Raw genomic sequence first — 20,308 nt, 5'->3', positions numbered from 1 at the left:
AGTTAAAATCTATATAGTTTAATTCATATGATATTCTATATTTGGTCATATGCTCCCATCTAGTGGCCGTTTTTGGTAATGCACTTGTTTTTCTGGTTCGTCATATATGTCATTCATTTCATTGCTCCACCCTTTCTTCTGTGTACCTCACTTCCTGTTTCTCCATACTGATCCAGGCATTGAACAGGTACACATGTATTCTCATGTAAGCTTGCAAAAGCATCACCTTTGATCGCACAATACCAGAATCCATCTGTTCTGCTGTACTCTGTTATCTGGCTTACAGAATAAAGCAATTTACAAGGATAAACTCGGTGTTGGTGAGTTCAAGCTATCTGATAAGGATTGTTCGCAGTGATTATATCTACTTATACAGGCCAGGCATAGAGGTCTTACTAGGGATAAATCGCTATTACAACAATCGGAGTCAGAATAGGCAAAAGATGCATAGAATTCCTACAGCCTGCTGTGTATATGTGTGTGCCTAGTCTGCAATCAAGCTCAGTGTCATCCGCCATCTTGTGAAAGCACATGGTCGCACAAGGTTACTGCACTTCAAGTGAATGTTTAAAACTGTTTCTCTACATTGCACTGTTACCTCACCTGTCTAAGCTGCTGTTCGTCTTCTTAAAGAGACAGTACCATTTTTCGCAAAACCGTAAAAAATGTCTAGACAAGGCTCTGAACACTCTTTTATGGCTGAACCAACGCAGATACATCATGCCTCTGAACTGGCAGACGTACAGGGAGCAGATTCTGCAGATATTACCGAACAGAGTGTAAGACCCAAATGTACAATAAAACCAACACAGAAACTAAGAGAAAACTATGAAGCCACTAGAGATGAGTTCTCCAGTAATCTATCAGACCTCTGGGACAGAACCACACACTGCATGTCAGTTTTGTCACAATTTAATGATCAACCAGCTGAAATAAAAGACTCTATAAATCACCTATTTGCTGTGTATGTACGCTACCAGCAGTTGTCTGCAAAATACTCAGCCTTCTTGCAGGACTCTAATATAGAGGATTCTTCAGCAGAACTGACTAGGACTGATGCACTGAACCAACAAAGGGATCTCGCAGTGCAAAATGCTAAGTTTAAGGCAGAACTCTGCATTACTCAACTGCAGGAGACCAGATCTCACAGATCCACCACAACCAAGCGCACTGCACTTTCTTCCAGATCCTCTCGTTCCAAAACTGCAACCCAAAACCCACTTATTTATCGCAAAGTTCCGACACGGTAATTCACCCTGAATACTACAGTCCAGTATAGTGTATCTTCCATGTACTTTATCATTTAGCTATAATACCCTGCCTACATTCAGTGCGCTGCCTGCGCTGTTCATAGTGCGCCCTGCGCTGATGAATGGCAGGAAAAGTCTATGGCATATTGGTACACCACAGACTTATTCCAGGATGTGGGTGCCCACAGGGAGGGCTCTGAGTGCCACCTCTGGCACCCGTGCCATAGGTTCGCCACCACTGGCCTATACGATCCAATGATATTTGTGGCTCCCATCACCATACAAGGTAAAGCCTTACTTAGACAGCTCTCAGAGTCTATTAAAGATTGGGATGCTCCACTGCCATCTGACAAGCTTTCAAAGTTGGAGTCCTGGAAGCAATCTCTACACGCCTTAGATGGGATCCATATACCAAGCTGCTACACCTCAGCTTCCCTTGCTACGAGCCAGAAAAAAGAGCTTCACATCTCCTCAGACGCATCTACTGAGGCCATCGCGGCTGTTGCCTACCTAAAACATAGAAACATAGAATGTGTCGGCAGATAAGAACCATTTGGCCCATCTAGTCTGCCCAATATACTGAATACTATGAATAGCCCCTGGCCCTATCTTATATGAAGGATGGCCTTATGCCTATCCCATGCATGCTTAAACTCCTTCACTGTATTTGCAGCTACCACTTCTGCAGGAAGACTTCTGCTGAATTACGCCATCCTGGGTAATTCAGCACACGGTCTGCTCTAGGTGAGCCATGGTCTTCTTGTTACTTCCCTCTGGCTACATGACCTAGGCGTCTTATCACACCTGGTCTTTATAGTTGGTCTGTTTTTTACTTCTACCTTAATTGCTTAAACACACCATTTTTCATTGCCATGTGGGAGTGCTCGCTTTGACCACTGTCTCACCTATATATACTAGTGTTATTGTTTTTCATAGGTTGGTCACTGTACCCAGTATTTTCCTATGATTTATAGATATACTGCATTTTGATCCGTGTGCTTCCCAGGGTGGCGCTTTTTCTTTTCTGTCCTCTGCTCTCATTTTATCCTGTTTATGGCATTACATTCATTGGTTTTTTCATGTATGTAATTTTAACCATGCTCTAATAAAATATATTATCTTTTTGGTACTATAAGCTCCTTTTTCTTTTGTTTCTGCTGTTGTACTCGGGAGCTTGTGCCGAGTTACCCTTTTAGAGTGTTCTTTGTGGGTGCATCGGGTGGGCACTGGTCTTCACCCTTCCCTGGGACACTCTGGGTCGCCTCTTTTGTTTTTCCCACTTCTGCAGGAAGGCTATTCCATGCATCCACTACTCTCTCAGTAAAGTAATACTTCCTGATATTAGTTTTAAACCTTTGCCCCTCTAATTTAAAACTATGTCCTCTTGTAGCAGTTTTTCTTCTTTTAAATATTCTCTCCTCTTTTACCTTGTTGATTCCCTTTATGTATTTAAAAGTTTCTATCATATCCCCTCTGTCTCGTCTTTCTTCCAAACTTTACATGTTAAGGTCCTTTAATCTTTCCTGGTAAATTTTATCCTGCAATCCATGTACCAGTTTAGTAGCTCTTCTCTGAACTCTCTCCAAAGTATCAATATCCTTCTGGAGATATGGTCTCCAGTACCGAGCACAATACACCTAATGAGGCCTCACTAGTGCTCTGTAGAGCGGCATGAGCACCTCCCTCTTTCTACTGGTAATTCCTCTCCCTATACACCCAAGAATTCTGCTAGCATTTCCTGCTGCTCTATGACATTGTCTGCCTACCTTTACGTCTTCTGAAATAATTACCCCTAAATCCCTTTCCTCAGATACTGAGGTTAGGACTGTATCACTGATTTTATATTCTGCTCTTGGGTTTTTACGCCCCAGGTGCATTATCTTGCACTTATCAACATTAAATTTTAGTTGCCAGATTTTTGACCATTCCTCTAGTTTTCCTAAATCCTTTTCCATTTGGTGTATCCCTCCAGGAACATCAACCCTGTTACAAATCTTTGTGTCATCAGCAAAAAGACACACCTTACCATCGAGGCCTTCTGCAATTTCGCTGATAAAGATATTAAACAATATGGGTCCCAGAACAGATCCCTGAGGTACCCCACTGGTAACAAGACCATGGTCTGAATATACTCCATTGACTACAACTCTCTGTTGTCTGTCCCTCAGCCACTGCCTAATCCATTCAACAATATGGGAGTCCAAGCCCAAAGACTGCAATTTATTGATAAGCCTTCTATGTGGGACAGTATCAAAAGCCTTACTAAAGTCTAGATAAGCGATGCCTACTGCACCTCCGCCATCTATTATTTTAGTCACCCAATCAAAAAAAAATCAATAAGATTAGTTTGACATGATCTCCCTGAAGTAAACCCATGCTGTTTTTCATCTTTCAATCCATGGTATTTTAGATGCTCAACAATCTTCTCCTTAAGTATGGTTTCCATTAATTTCCCCACTATTGATGTCAGGCTTACTGGTCCATAGTTGCCCGATTCTTCCCTACTACCTTTCTTGTGAATGGGCAGAACATTTGCTAATTTCCAATCTTCTGGGACGACTCCTGTTGCCAGTGATTGGTTAAATAAATCTGTTAATGGTTTTGCTAGTTCACCGCTGAGCTCTTTTAATAGCTTTGGGTGTATCCCATCAGGCCCCTGTGACTTATTTGTATTAATTTTAGACAGCTGACTTAGAACCTCTTCCTCTGTAAAGACATGCATCAATAGATTAATTAGTCTTCTTTCCTAACTGAGGTCCTTTTCCTTCATTTTCCTTTGTAAAAGCTGAACAGATGTATTCATTGAGGCAGTCAGCTAGTTCTTTATCTTCTTCCATATACCTTCCTTCTTTTGTTTTTAATTTTGTAATTCCTTGTTTTAGTTTCCTTTTTTCATTAATGTATCTGAAGAATGCCTTATCGCCTTTTTTCCCTAACTGAGCTAATTTCTCTTCTGCCTGTGCTTTAGAAGCTCTTATAACTTGTTTGCCCTCTCTCTGCCTAATCTTATAAATTTGACTGTCATCCTCATTTTTTTTTTTATAATTCCTAAATGCTATCTTTTTGTTTTTAATGATTTGGGCCACTTCTGCTGAGTACCACAGTGGTCTCTTCCTTTTTTTGCTTTTATTGACAAGCCTAATGCAATTTTCTGTTGCCTTCAATAGTGCCACTTTTAAGTAGTCCCATTTCTCCTGGACTCCATTGACACTGTTCCAATCTGATAGGGACTCGTATACCACTAATCTAATTTTAGAAAAGTCAGTTTTTCTAAAATCTAAAACTTTAGTTTTTGTGTGGTGTGACTCAGTCACTGTACTTATAGAAAACCACAATGACTGGTGATCACTAGATCCCAAGCTTTCCCCTACAGTAATATGGCCTCCTTCCGGGTTGGCTCATCAACTACTTGCTGTAGACAATCTCAGTAGGGAATTTAGAATATCTGTACTCCTGGCAGAACTAGCTATTTTGGTTTTCCAGTTTACATCAGGAAGATTGAAGTCTCCCATAATGATAACTTCCCCCTTCAATGTCATTTTAGCTATTTCCTCAACTAGTAGATCATCTAATTCTTGAATTGGCTAGGTGGTCTATATATCACACCTACACGAGTTACCTTATGATTATCAAGCTGCAAGGTAACCCAAACTGACTCTAAATTGTTCTCGCTAATTTGTATCAAATTAGATTTCATGCTATCTTTCACATACAGGGCCACCCCACCCCCTTCTTGCCTTCTCTGTCTTTCCTGTATAGAGAGAACCCTGGTATTGTTATATCCCAGTCATTACTCCCATCGAACCACGTCTCAGTAACAGCCACTACATCTATATTCTCAGATGCCATTATAGCCTCAAGTTCATTGATCTTATTCCCTAAACTGCGAGCATTTGTAGACAAGAATCTGAGCTTGTTATTTCTAAACCTTTGTGCTACTGGCATCTTCTGGCATTGTTCCGGGGGGCAGTTGGACTGCTGGATTATCACTCTTTTGCCCCCCTTTCCTAGTTTAAATGCTTCTTAGAAAATACTTGGAACTGTTCACCGAGGACATTCTTTCCCTTGAGAGAAAGATGCAAACCATCTTTCTTGTACAGTTCTTTTCCATTCCAACAAGAGCTAACATGAGACACAAAGCCAAACCCTTGGTTCAGACACCATTCACCAAGCCGTACATTGAATTCCTTTATGCGCATCTTCCTGTCATGCTGAAGGTTATGCACAGGCAAAACTGCAGAGAATGAAACAGTTGATGCAACCTCCCATATATCCTTTCCAAGTGTGTGAAAAGCTTCTTTCACCTTTGAAACCTCATTGCAAGCCAGATCATTTGTCCCAAGATGGACAATAACATCCACCTCCCTTTCCTGCTTTGCTTGCCTAACAATATTAAGGATCCGTCGTCTATCCCTGCTAGCGGTAGCACCAGGGAGACATCTCACAACACCATTCTCCTCAAACTTGACACCTCTTATGATGGAATCGCCCACCAACAGCTGCTTACTATCAGTCCTCACCTTCCCCTTTTCGTCTTTGGCTGCAGTCTTGCCTACTTTAGGCATGGGAGATGATTGTTCCTCACCCACTGTGCTTGAGCCATCCTCTATGTTGCTCTTGCACTCTGAAAGTGCTGGAAATGAATTATGGAGAGCCACAGACTGTGGGACATGTCTTCTATCCACAACTCTCAGTCTAACAGAACCTGCAGTAACCCATCTTCCATTTCAAGGGGGCCTCTGTGGCAGTGGCATTGCTACGTTCTCAGCCTGAGTTTGTTTAACGGTTAATTTACAAATCTCATATTTCAAAAAGGCTATTTCCTGCTGCATTATGGAGAGCTGTCTACAGATCAGACAGCATCCAAACCTCTGAAGAGTGGAACCTGAAATAAAAGCACAATTCCTGCACAGAACCAGGTCTGCCATTGTAAAGAGGGGAAAGATTTTAAACAAACAAATCTTACTTGTTTAGATTGTATCCACCTCCAGATTACCTCCTGAGTGTCTCCTGAATATCTCCAATGCACTTATAAAAATCAGCACTTGGAAAATTCAGCAAGCTATAATTAGGCAAGCTAATACTATGTTGCTATATATACACACACTCCCTCAAAAGCCCCTCCCCCAACAGCAATTTAGCACCTTACTCGCCTATGCTCATTTGCAATCAGACAATAGTGTTAACCTGTCTAACAAATTCCTTACCTGTTTTGAAACAGTGTCTGAGTATCCACCAGAAACACCACTGAAGTTCTGCTACTGTGGAAAACCTCTGAGTTAGACTAAGTTAGTCTCCTGAATATCACCAATGCACTTATAAAAATCAGCACTTGGAAATTCAGCAAGGTGAGAGACTCTAAAGGTGAGAGACTCTTCTAATCAAACCCACATAGGGTTTCTGTTTGGGAAAGCTAAGTTAGCACCTAAGCCTGAGCACACAATTCCTAGGCTTGAACTTTGTGGGACTGTGCTAGCTGTAGAAATCGCAGATTTCATATTACGCGAGCTAGACATTCAGATAGAGGACAACAAATTCTACACAGACAGTAAGGTTTTTCTGGGCTACATATACAACCGGACTAAACGTTTCTATGTCTACGTCAGCAATCGTGTAGAAAGAATCAGGAAATCATCTAAACCTGAACAATGGCATTATGTCCCATCTGAAATTCATCCTGCAGATCATGCTACTAGGCCAGTGTCTGCAAGTGTATTTGCAAATTCTTCCTGGATAACAGGTCCTGAATTCTTGCTGGATCACACAGAAGAGACCACGGCTGAAGTCTCTGGTCTTCTAGAACCTGACAAGGATCCAGAGAACCCAACTATCCTTACCCCAGCTACCCTGCTTACCCAGAAGCTTGGGTCCGTTCCTGTTTCACCTGGAAACTTTAAAGACGTAAATCTGTGCTTTGATCAATGGAAGCGAGTACAGAACCTTGCCAACCGCTTCTGGAATCGTTGGAATATGGAGTATCTTTCCACTCTGCTAGGACGCAGAAAATGGCAACAACAGTACCCTAACATACAAGTTGGAGATCTCGTTCTGCTCAAGGACCAGCAAGCCGAAAGAATCGAGCGGCCTTTGGGACTTATTGTTAAGAGCGTTCCTAGTGATGATGGTAAGGTACGCAATATGGAGGTGAAGGTTGCAAGACAAGGGACTGTAAAGACTTTCATCAGACCTATTAAGGAACTTGTTCTGCTCTTGCCCTTCGGAGAATGAACTCATTGCCTATGCTGCTGAATCCTGCCTGAAACTTCAAACAAGAAGTGGAAGATAAACTTGAAGCCTTACATTTTTGTTGTTGCATTATATGCCTGTTCTCTTTATGTTTTTCAGGTCCTCGGACATCAAGCAAATTGCACTGTTGTTTATTTGCAATTATATAACTACCGTTATGGTTTAAATAGTGAAATTTTCAATGCCAGACGGGGAGTGTGCTGCTATGCAGTTAAAATCTATATCGTTTAATTCATAGGATATTCGATATTTGGTCATATGCTCCCATCTAGTGGCCGTTTTTGGTAATGCACTTGTTTTTCTGGTTCGTCATATATGTCATTTATTTCATTGCTCCACCCTTTCTTCTGTGTACCTCACTTCCTGTTTCTCCATACTGATCCAGGCATTGAACAGGTACACATGTATTCTCATGTAAGCTTGCAAAAGCATCATCTTTTGACCGCACAATACCAGAATCCATCTGTTCTGCTGTACTCTGTTAGCTGGCTTACAGAATAAAGCAACTTACAAGGATAAACTCGGTGTTGGTGAGTTCAAGCTATCTGATAAGGATTGTCTGCAGTGATTATATCTACTTATACAGGCCAGGCATAGAGGTCTCACTAGGGATAAATCGCTATTACAACAATCGGAGTCAGAATACAGGAGTTGATCATAAAGGTAAGAAAGTATAAAGGGCGGATATAGCCTAGGGGGTGCAGGGGTAGCAGACGCTAATGGGCCCAGGAGCCTCAGGGGAACCAAAGAACCTAGTGCTACATAAGAAGACACTGGTATTATAGAAAGTGCATGAAGGTAGAATTACACCTCTGGCTGGAGAGAGGGGGTTAGGTCAAGAATTTGGCATGGGGGGGTTGCCGTTAAAATTTTTGCCTCAGGCAGCACGAAGGCTATGAGCTTTCCTGCCCTTGGCCACAAAGCACTGAGGGAAGGGGGGTCCAAGCTTAACTCTTGCACCAAGGCCCATGGGCTATTAGCTACGCCCCTAAATATAGGTTCTCTGTTTTGAATTCACTCCTGGTTTTGGCTTTCAGAACTGCATGCAAAAACCTGACTGTGTGGCTGCACCCTTAAGGGCCTAACAGCTGTGCCATCAGTAAGGTTACATGACCACTGACAGGAGTCTCTGACTCATTTGCTGGGACTTACTTGATTGGTTAACTCCTGGTTTTGTGCAGGTTGCTGCAGGTGATAGCATATGCTATGTGTGTTTCATCCAGGAAGCCTCTATTATGTCCAGTCCTTTGAGTTCCTAGAGCAGTTGGCATTTGATTCCAGTGGTTTGTTTTAGTTCCAGTTATTGTACTTTTTGTTTTTAGCTTCTCTGTGGGAATCTGTTCCTTGTCTGGTCACTGGTGTTTAGGTCTGCTTAGCTGGGTTTTCTTCTACTGTCCTCTTGTTGTTCATGTTAAAGTCAGTATTGCAGATTAGGGTTTCCATTAGGGATATCTTTAGGGCCAGTGAGGGTCATTGGTGTCTGTTGTTAGGGTCAACATTTAGGGACATACAGCCAGGTCCATAAATATTGGGACATAGGCACAATTCTAACATTTTTGGCTCTATACACCACCACAATGGATTTGAAATGAAACGAACAAGATGTGCTTTAACTGCAGACTGTCAGCTTTAAAGGGAATCTGTCACTAGCAATTTACCCAATTTTTTTTTTCATGAATCCATGTTTAACAGAGTACCTTTTTTCCATCGGTCTTGTTCTTTTGATTGTCCGTCTTGTCATTTCTTCAAAAAATCGATTCTTATGATGTGTAAATGACGCTGTAAGAAGCCCAGAGGGGCGTTCTTCTTTCTCCACGGTGCCCAGGAACGCCCCTCTGAAGTGCCGTGCCCGCCTAAATTTGAAATCTAATAACGCCTCCAAGTTCATCTAAATCCCCTCCCAGAGGCGCGGCTAAGTGCTCAACAACGCCCCCTCCTCAGCGCCGCGCTCTGCGGCAAACACCCCGATCCTCCTCTCGCCGGCATCCCAAATCCCGCGCAGGCGCAGTGCCGACAGTCATCTTATCATAGCCCAGGAAATCGCCGGCACTGCGCCTGCGCGGGGATTGGGATGCCGGCGAGAGGAGGATCGGGGTGTTTGCCGCAGAGCGCGGCGCTGAGGAGGGGGCGTTGTTGAGCACTTAGCCGCGCCTCTGGGAGGGGATTTAGATGAACTTGGAGGCGTTATTAGATTTCAAATTTAGGCGGGCACGGCACTTCAGAGGGGCGTTCCTGGGCACCGTGGAGAAAGAAGAACGCCCCTCTGGGCTCCTTACAGCGTCATTTACATATCATAAGAATCGATTTTTTGAAGAAATGACAAGACGGACAATCAAAAGAACAAGACCGATGGAAAAAAGGTACTCTGTTAAACATGGATTCATGAAAAAAAAAATTGGGTAAATTGCTAGTGACAGATTCCCTTTAATTTGAGGGTATTTACATCCAAATCAGGTGAACGGTGTAGGAATTACAACAGTTTGCATATGTGCCTCCCACTTGTTAAGGAACCAAAAGTAATGGGACAAAATAATAATCATAAATTAAACTTTCACTTTTTAATACTTGGTTGCAAATCCTTTGCAGTCAATTACAGCCTGAAGTCTGGAACGCATAGACATCACCAGATGCTGGGTTTCATCCCTGGTGATGCTCTGCCAGGCCTCTACTGCAACGGTCTCCAGTTTCTGCTTGTTCTTGGGGCATTTTCCCTTCAGTTTTGTGTTCAGCAAGTGAAATGCATGCTCATTCGGATTCAGGTCAGATAAATGACTTCGCCATTGCATAACATTCCACTTCTTTCCCTTAAAAAACTCTTTAGTTGCTTTTGCAGTATGCTTTGGGTCATTGTCCATGTGCACTGTGAAGCACCGTCCAATGAGTTCTAAAGCATTTGGCTGAATATGAGCAGATAATATTGCCCGAAAGACTTCCGAATTCATTCTGCTGCTTTTGTCAGCAGTCACATCATCAATAAATACAAGAGAACCAGTTCCATTGGCAGCCATACATGCCCACGCCATGACACTACCACCACCATGCTTCACTGATGAGGTGGTATGCTTAGGATCATGAGCAGTTCCTTTCCTTCTCCATACTCTTCTCTTCCCATCACTCTGGTACAAGTTTATCTTGGTCTCATCTGTCCATAGGATGTTGTTCCAGAACTGTGAAGGCTTTTTTAGATGTCGTTTGGCAAACTTTAAGCTGGCCTTCCTGTTTTTGAGGCTCACCAATGGTTTACATCTTGTGGTGAACCCTCTGTATTCACTCTGGTGAAGTCTTCTCTTGATTGTTGACTGACACACATACACCTACCTCCTGGAGAGTGTTCTTGATCTGGCCAACTGTTGTTAAGGGTGTTTTCTTCACCAGGGAAAGAATTCTTCGGTCATCCACCACAGTTGTTTTCCGTGGTCTTCTGGGTCTTTTGGTGTTGCTGAGCCTACCGGTGCGTTCCTTCTTTTTAAGAATGTTCCAAACAGTTGTATTGGCCACGCCTAATGTTTTTGCTATCTCTCTGATGTGTTTGTTTTGTTTTTTCAGCCTAATGATGGCTTGCTTCACTGATAGTTGAGAGTTGACAGCAACAGATTCCAAATGCAAATAGCACACTTGAAATAAACTCTGGACCTTTTAACTGCTCATTGTAATTGGGATAATGAGGGAATAACACACCTGGCCATGGAACAGCTGAGAAGCCAATTGTCCCATTACTTTTGGCTGCTTAACAAGTGGGAGGCACATATGCAAACTGTTGTAATTCCTACACCGTTCACCTGATTTGGATGTAAATACCCTCAAATTAAAGCTGACAGTCTGCAGTTAAAGCACATCTTGTTCGATTCATTTCAAATCCATTGTGGTGGTGTATAGAGCCAAAAATGTTACAATTGTGTTGCTGACCCAATATTTATGGACCTGACTATCTTGGGAAAGTTTGAGGGAAAGATAGGGTCAGTTATTGTCTGTTTGTTCAATCATGTGTTCTCCACATCATCACCATGATCCATAAAAATTATGTTTGGAAAAGGCTCACACTGAGCTGAAACGTATTGAGTACAATAAAGGATCATACCTGGAGTGCTGTCTGTAGTTTTGGTTTTGTAGACCTATGTAACATCACCTGACTTCCATCATCAGTTTGTTCCATCACCTGACTACCATCACCACCCTGTTCCAGTCATCTATGGTTGAGTACCTATTTTCTTGCCTTGTTACTTGCTAGTGATTCATGTTTCTTCTCTATCAGCAAAAGCAATATCTGTATTTCAGCTTTTGCCTGGAATATTATTTTAATCAGAAAAGTAAAATGTTTCTTATTTAAATTTTCACATTTGTCCATTCAGTGCTTTTAACATCAAGACAATCCTGCAGTTTCAGCCTGAGTATCAGTGATTCCAGTGATGCCACTGAATCGATTAACTAGTGATACTCCCCCCAGATTGTCCCAATACTAAAGTCACCATATAGCGTTATTCCCCACTGTTGTACCAATAAAAAAGCATAGGTCAAATAGTAGTAGTGCCCACACTATTGTGCTCCATATTGTGTTCAGTATAGAAATATTGTGAAATTGTGATGTAGATTATGCATCATATATCAGCTGCAATTTACAGTACATTACATGTTCATGCTTGCACTAATAAGCATATAAAGGGCCCTTCACACAGTCTGGGAAACGCAAAGATGATCGCTAACCAGCATTTATAATAACTCATTAATGATGATTGGGTAGTGTAAATTTACTGCCGATTATATTCGATCATCTGTGCGCATGCAAATATAATCATTTACTGGCAGCAGATAGTGTCATGTAAACACGATCTCCTGTCGGCAAACAATGAGTGAGTATGGGGAAGAGAGATGGCATTAGCGTTCGCCCCTCCCCATACTCTAGAGGAGATCGCTGCATGTAAATGCATCGGTCTCCTCTGTCTTCCAGACAATCTGCTGTAGTAACGTCCCGAGTAAAGAGACCTCTGGCACTCCAACTGTTGTTAAAACCATAGCTCCCATTCTCCATTCACTTCTATTGAGGGGGATGGTCGGCTCTCGATCTAATGTGCGCCGGTACGGGAAGGAGAAAAACTCTGCGAGACAATGCGACAGATTCCCAGCGGATGCTTTTTCTGTTCAATTCATATGCTTCTTATTCAGGATAAATTTACAAGTATAAGGAAGCGTTTCGGCCCGTCCAGCCTTCGTCAGCTGACAAAGGCTGGACGGGCCGAAACACATCCTTATATCTGTACATTTATCCTGAATAAAAAGCATATGAATTAAACAGAAAGAGGGGGAGGGAAATTACATTATAGGAGGGGAAGATAGTGCTGATAGAGACCGGGGGGAGGAATGGAAGGAGGAACTAGAACAGTTCAGAAGGAAAGGTGTAGGGTAAAAAATATACATAAACCTCTCAAATGTATGTATACTAATGCCAGAAGCCTGACTAATAAAACTGGTGAACTGGAATTAGTGATGTGTGAGGAGGACTATGACATAGTGGGAATAACTGAGACATGGCTGGATGATAGCTATGACTGGGCAGTTAATGTACAAGGTTACAGTCTGTTTAGAAAGGATCCTCAAAACCGGAGAGGGGGAGGGGTCCGCCTTTATGTAAAGTCCTGTCTAAAGCCCACAGTCCGGGAAGATATAAGTGAGGGACATGAACATGTGGAGTCACTGTGGGTAGAGATACATGGAGCTAAAAACAATAATAAATTACTAATAGGAGTTTACTATAAACCACCTAATATACCAGAGTCCACAGAAAATCTACTACTAAACGAGATAGACAAGGCGGTAAATCATAATGAGGTGGTTATTATGGGGGACTTCAACTACTCAGATATAGACTGGGAAACTGAAACTTGTATATCTCATAAAGGAAACAGGTTCTTGGCAATAACCAAAGACAATTACCTCTACCAACTGGTTCAGGACCCGACTAGAGGGACGGCCATACTGGACTTAGTATTAACCAATAGGCCTGACAGAACAACAGACGTGCAGTTCGGGGGACACCTGGGAAATAGTGACCATAAAGTAATAACCTTCCAATTATCATTCAAAAGAGCGTTTCTACAGGGAGGAACAAAAATACCAAACTTCAAAAAAGCTAAATTTTGCCAACTAAGAGAGGCCATAGGCCTAACTAACTGGGACAAAGTCCTCAAAAATAAAAATACAACCACAAAATGGGATATCTTTAAAAGCATCCTAAAATCTCATAGTGAGAGGTACATACCGTATGGGAATAAAAGGTTAAGGAACAAAAAGAAACCAATGTAGATAAATAGAGCTGTAAAGAAAGCAATAAATGACACTAAAACAGGAGGGTAGCACGGAAGCACTGAAAAACTATAAGGAAAAAAATAGAACGTGTAAAAAACAAATAAAAGCAGCCAAACTAGAGACCGAGAAATTAATTGCCAAAGAGAGTAAAACTAACCCAAAAATGTTCTTCAATTATATAAATGTTAAAAAGTATAAATCTGAAGGTATCGGCCCTTTAAAGAGTAATGAGGGGGGAGTCGCAGAGAGCGATGAGGAGAAAGCAAAGCTGTTAAATATTTTTTCTCCAATGTATTCACTGAGGAAAATAAACTGTCAGATGACATGCAGAATGTAAAAATAAATTCCCCAATAAAAGTGTCCTGTCTGACCCAGGAAGAAGTACATCAGCGACTTAAAAAGATTAAAATAGACAAATCGCCAGGACCGGATGGCATACACCCCCGTATCCTAAGGGAATTAAGTAATGTCATAGCCAGACCCTTATTTCTGATATTTAAGGACTCTATACTGACAGGGAATGTCCCACAGGATTGGCGCATGGCAAATGTGGTGCCAATATTCAAAAAGGGTCCAAAAACAGAGCCTGGAAACTATAGGCCAGTAAGTTTAACATCTGTTGTGGGTAAACTGTTTGAAGGTTTTCTAGGAGATGCTATCTTAGAGCATCTCAACGGAAATAAGCAAATAACGCCATATCAGCATGGCTTCATGATGGAACCGGTCATGCCAAACTAATTTAATCAGTTACTATGAGGAGGTAAGTTCTAGACTTGACAGCGGCGAATCAATGGGCGACAGCGGCGAATCGTATATCTGGACTTCTCCAAAGCATTTGACACTGTACCACATAAAAGGTTAGTATATAAAATGAGAATGCTCGGACTGGGAGAAAACGTCTGTATGTGGGTAAGTAACTGGCTCAATGATAGAAAACAGCGCGTGGTTATTAATGGTACACACTCAGATTGGGTCACTGTCACTAGTGGAGTACCTCAGGGGTCAGTATTGGGCCCTATTCTCTTCAATATATTTATTAATGATCTTGTAGAAGGCTTGCATAGTAAAGTATCAATTTTCGCAGATGACACTAAACTGTGTAGAGTAATTAACACTGAAGAGGACAGTATACTGCTATAGAGGGATCTGGATAAATTGGAGGTTTGGGCAGATAAGTGGCAGATGAGGTTTAACACTGACAAATGTAAAGTTATGCACACTGGAAGGAATAATGCAAGTCACCCGTACATACTAAATGGTAAAACACTCGGTAACACTGACATGGAAAAGGATCTAGGAATTTTAATAAACAGCAAACTAAGCTGCAAAAACCAGTGTCAGGCAGCTGCTGCCAAAGCCAATAAGATAATGGGTTGCATCAAAAGGGGCATAGATGCTCGTGATGAGAACATAGTCCAACCACTTTACAAATCGCTAATCCAGACCGCCAGACCACACATGGAGTACTGTGTACAGTTCTGGGCTCCTGTAAACAAGGCAGACATAGCAGAGCTGGAGAGGGTCCAGAGGAGGGCAACTAAAGTAATAACTGGAATGGGGCAACTACAGTACCCTGAAAGATTATCAAAATTAGGGTTATTCACTTTAGAAAAAAGACGACTGAGGGGAGATCTAATTAATATGTATAAATATATCAGGGGTCAGTACATAGATCTATCCCATCATCTATTTATCCCCAGGATTGTGACTGACGAGGGGACATCCTCTGCGTCTGGAGGAAAGAAGGTTTGTACACAAACATAGAAGAGGATTCTTTACGGTAAGAGCAGTGAGACTATGGAACTCTCTGCCTGAGGAGGTGGTGATGGTGAGTACAATAAAGGAATTCAAGAGGGGCCTGGATTTATTTCTGGAGTGTAATAATATTACAGGCTATAGCTACGAGAGAGGGGAAAATTGGCTTCTACCTCACAGGGTGGGAAAAAAAATTGGCTTCTACCTCACAGTTTTTTTTTTTGCCTTCCTCTGGATCAACTTGCAGGATGACAGGCCGAACTGGATGGACAAATGTCTTTTTTTGGCCTTGTGTACTATGTTAATTGAACAGAACGAGCGCCCGCTGGAAATCTGTCACACCATTCACTTCTATGGGCGTTTTGACAATAGCTGAGCAAGTATGAATGATGGGAACTGTAGTTTCACAACAGCTGACCCTTGCTATTTATATCCCTTTTTACTAAAAAGCCATAACAAAATAATAGTAGCCACACAATTAATAATTCTGTGTGTTCTGTATGAAGGCAATATCACGCAAATGTCATCTTTCACCCCATGATCCATTTATGGAACACTAATGTACAAAAATCTACAATGCATGAAATATCATTCTACTGAGTAATCCATACTGGATGATTAGTTATATCCTCTGCAGAAATATGTAACATAGAAACATAGAATGTGTCGGCAGATGAGAACCATTTGGCCCATCTAGTCTGCCCAATATACTGAGTACTATGGATAGCCCCTGGCCCTATCTTATATGAAGGATGGTTTTATGCCTATCCCATGCATGCTTAAACTCCTTCACTGTATTTGCAGATACCACTTCTGCAGGAAGGCTATTCCATGCATCCACTACTCTCTCAGTAAAGTAATACTTCCTGATATTACTTTTAAACCTTTGCCCCTCTAATTTAAAACTATGTCCTTTTGTAGCAGTTTTTCTTCTTTTAAATATTCTCTCCTCTTTTACCTTGTTGATTTCCTTTATGTATTTAAAAGTTTCTATCATATCCCCTCTGCCTCGTCTTTCTTCCAAGCTATACATGTTAAGGTCCTTTAATCTTTCCTGGTAAGTTTTATCCTGCAATCCATGTACCAGTTTAGTAGCTCTTCTCTGAACTCTCTCCAAAGTATCAATATCCTTCTGGAGATATGGTCTCCAGTACTGAGCACAATACTCCAAATGAGGTCTCACTAGTGCTCTGTAGAGCGGCATGAGCACCTCCCTCTTTCTACTGGTAATGCCTCTCCCTATACACCCAAGCCTGCTGCTAGCATTTCCTGCTGCTCTATGACATTGTCTGCCTACCTTTAAGTCTTCTGAAATAATGACCCCTAAATCCCTTTCCTCAGATACTGAGGTTAGGACTGTAAAACTGATTTTATATAATGCTCTTGGGTTTTTACGCCCCAGGTGCATTATCTTGCACTTATCAACAATAAATTTTAGTTGCCAGATTTTTGACCATTCCTCTAGTTTTCCTAAATCCTTTTCCATTTGGTGTATCCCTCCAGGAACATCAACCCTGTTACAAATCTTTGTGTCATCAGCAAAAAGACACACCTTACCATCGCGGCCTTCTGCAATTTCGCTGATAAAGATATTAAACAATATGGGTCCCAGAACAGATCCCTGAGGTACCCCACTGGTAACAAGACCATGGTCTGAATATACTCCATTGACTACAACCCTCTGTTGTCTCTCCCTCAGCCACTGCCTAATCTATTCAACAATATGGGAGTCCACGCACAAAGACTGCAATTTATTGATAAGCCTTCTATGTGGGACAGTATCAAAAGCCTTACTAAGGTCCAGATAAGCTATGTCTACTGCACCTCTGCCATCTATTATTTTAGTCACTCATCAAAAAAATCAATAAGATTAGTTTGACATGATCTCCCTGAAGTAAACCCATGCTGTTTTTCATCTTTCAGTCCATGGGATTTTAGATGTTCCACAATCCTCTCCTTAAGTATGTTTTCCATTAATTTCCCTACTATTGATGTCAGGCTTACTGGCCTATAGTTGCCCGATTCCTCCCTACTTCCTTACTTGTGAATGGGCACAACATTTGCCAATTTCCAATCTTCTGGGACGACTCCTGTTGCCAGTGATTGGTTGAATAAATCTGTTAATGGTTTTGCTAGTTCGCCGCTGAGCTCTTTTAATTGCTTTCGGTGTATCCCATCAGGCCCCTGTGACTTATTTGTATTAGTTTTAGACAGCTGACTTAGAACCTCTTCCTCTGTAAAGACACATGCATCAAAAGATTCATTAGACTTCTTTCCTAACTGAGGTCCTTTTCCTTCATTTTCCTTTGTAAAAACTGAACAGAAGTATTTATTGAGGCAGTCAGCTAGTTCTTTATCTTCTTCCATATACCGTCCTTCTTTTGTTTTTAATTTGGTAATTTCTTGTTTTAGTTTCCTTTTTTTATTTATGTATCTGAAGAATGTCTTATCGCCTTTTTTTTTACTGACTAAGGGCTCTTTCACACTTGCGTTGTTCTGTTCTGGCATAGAGTTCCGTCGTCGGGGCTCTATGCCGTAAGAATCCTGATCAGGATTATCCCCATGCATTCTGAACGGAGAGAAATCTGTTCAGGATGCATCAGGATGTATCAGGATGCTTTCAGTTCCGGACCGGAACGTTTTTTGGCCGGAGAAAATACCACAGCATGCTGCGCTTTTTGCTCCGGCCAAAAATCCTGAACACTTGCCGCAAGGCCGGATCCGGAATTAATGCCCATTGAAAGGCATTAATCCAGATCCGGCCTTAAGCTAAACGTCGTTTCGGCGCATTACCGGATCCGACGTTTAGCTTTTTCTGAATGGTTACCATGGCTGCAAGGACGCTAAAGTCCTGTTTGCCATGGTAAAGTGTAGTGGGGAGCGGGGGAGCAGTATACTTACCGTCTGTGCGGGTCCCGGGGCGCTTCAGAGTGACGTCAGGGCTCCCCACGCGCATGGATGACGTGATCGCATGGATCACGTCATCCATGCGCATGGGGCGCCCTGACGTCATTCTGGAGCGCCCCGGGAGCCGCACAGACTGTAAGTATACTGCTCCCCCGCTCCCCACTACTACTACGGCAACCAGGACTTTAATAGCGTCCTGGCTGCCATAGTAACACTGAACGCATTTTGAAGACGGATCCGTCTTCAAATGCTTTCAGTTCACTTGCGTTGTTACGGATCCGGCGGGCACCTCCGGCAAATGGAGTACACGACGGATCCGGACAACGCAAGTGTGAAAGAGGCCTGAGCTAATTTCTTTTCTGCCTGTGCTTTAGAAGCTCTTATAACTTGTTTAACCTCTCTCTGCCTAATCTTATAAATTTGCCTGTCATCATCTTTTTTTTTTTTATAATTACTAAATGCTATCTTTTTGTTTTTAATGATTTGGGCCACTTCTGCCCAAGTACCACAGCGGTCTCTTCCTTTTTTTGCTTTTACTGACAAGCCTAATGCAATTTTCTGTTGCCTTAAATAGTGCCACTTTTAAGTAGTCCCATTTCTCCTGGACTCCACTGAAACTGTTCCAATCTGATAGGGACTCATATACCACTAATCTAATTTTAGAAAAGAAGCACCAATAATGCAAACGCTTGTATACGTTCATAATGGATCCGTTTGCATTAATTATTTAAAAAAAGTCTAAGTCAAAACGGATCCGTCTTGACTTACATTGAAAGTCAATGGGGGACGGATCCATTCTCAATTGCACCATATTGTGTCAGTGAAAAACGGATCCATCCCCATTGACTCACATTGTAAGTCAGGACAGATCCGTTTGGCTCCGTATAGTCAGGCGGACACCAAAACGCTGCAAGATCCGTTTTAGTGACCGCCTAAAAAACGCAACGGAGACCAAACGCAGCCAAATTGATGCATTCTGAACCATTCAGAATGCATTGGGGCTGAACTGATCTGTTTTGGGCCGCTTGTGAGAGCCCTGAAACGGATTTCACAATCGGACCCAGAAACGCCAGTGTGATAGTAGCCTTATATAGCGTCTTAGGACATCTGAATTACTGACAGTACGTCTTAGGACATGCCCGAATATGTCTTCGACATGTTATCAGTATCCGGGAAAGTTGGGTGCCGCAATAAGCTATTGTTGATATTTATAAATGCTACATATCTGCCTTAGATCAAATATTTTGCTTAAATCACGGACGCCTTTGATTTTATTAAACATGATTGTATATAATTAAAGCAAGTTTCAAAGATCGCAGGTCCACTAAGATAGGGAATGCGACAGTTAACTTTTAAGGACCTGCGGTGATATCAGCTTTGGGCGGGGCTGTGTGGGTTTGTGGGAGGCTTGGGCGGTTTATGGGCGGGGAAAGGGACCCATGAAAGGTCCTCTAGCTAATAGATAGATAGATGCTGGATAGATAGATAGATTAGCTAGATAACTTCCTATTCTGTTGATATATTTTTGCTTAAATCACGTATGCCTTCAAATTTTATTAAACATGACCGCAGGTCCACTAACAAAGGGGATGCGACAGTTAGCTTTAAGGACCTGCGGTGACATCATCAAAGGTCTTTTAGTTTTAGGATCCTAGACGGATCAAATAGGTATTGTCAATATTTATAATAACTTAATAAGAGGTTAATACAAGCTTAATATCATTTTATTTTTAAATATATTAAAATGTAATTGAATTACTGACGTAATATCAGATCTAACAGAATAAAAGGGGCGTATGACATCATCAAAGGTCCTAGAAAGATAGACGGATCAATTAGCCGCTAGTAGT

The 20,308-nt window shown here is 41.9% G+C and overlaps 1 protein-coding gene across 4 annotated transcripts in view; it reads right to left on the bottom strand.

The window, feature by feature from the left end:
* LOC121003076 (calcium-binding protein 2-like) overlaps positions 1 to 20,308 on the bottom strand; it is a 115,999-nt gene that overhangs the window by 8,614 nt on the left and 87,077 nt on the right. The window lies entirely within an intron of this gene.

The sequence above is a fragment of the Bufo bufo genome, chromosome 6 (genome assembly GCF_905171765.1).
Source record: "Bufo bufo chromosome 6, aBufBuf1.1, whole genome shotgun sequence".
Lineage (NCBI taxonomy): Eukaryota > Metazoa > Chordata > Amphibia > Anura > Bufonidae > Bufo > Bufo bufo.
The sequence above is the reverse complement of the archived record's forward strand: the minus strand, read 5'-3'. Positions and strand labels throughout refer to the sequence as shown.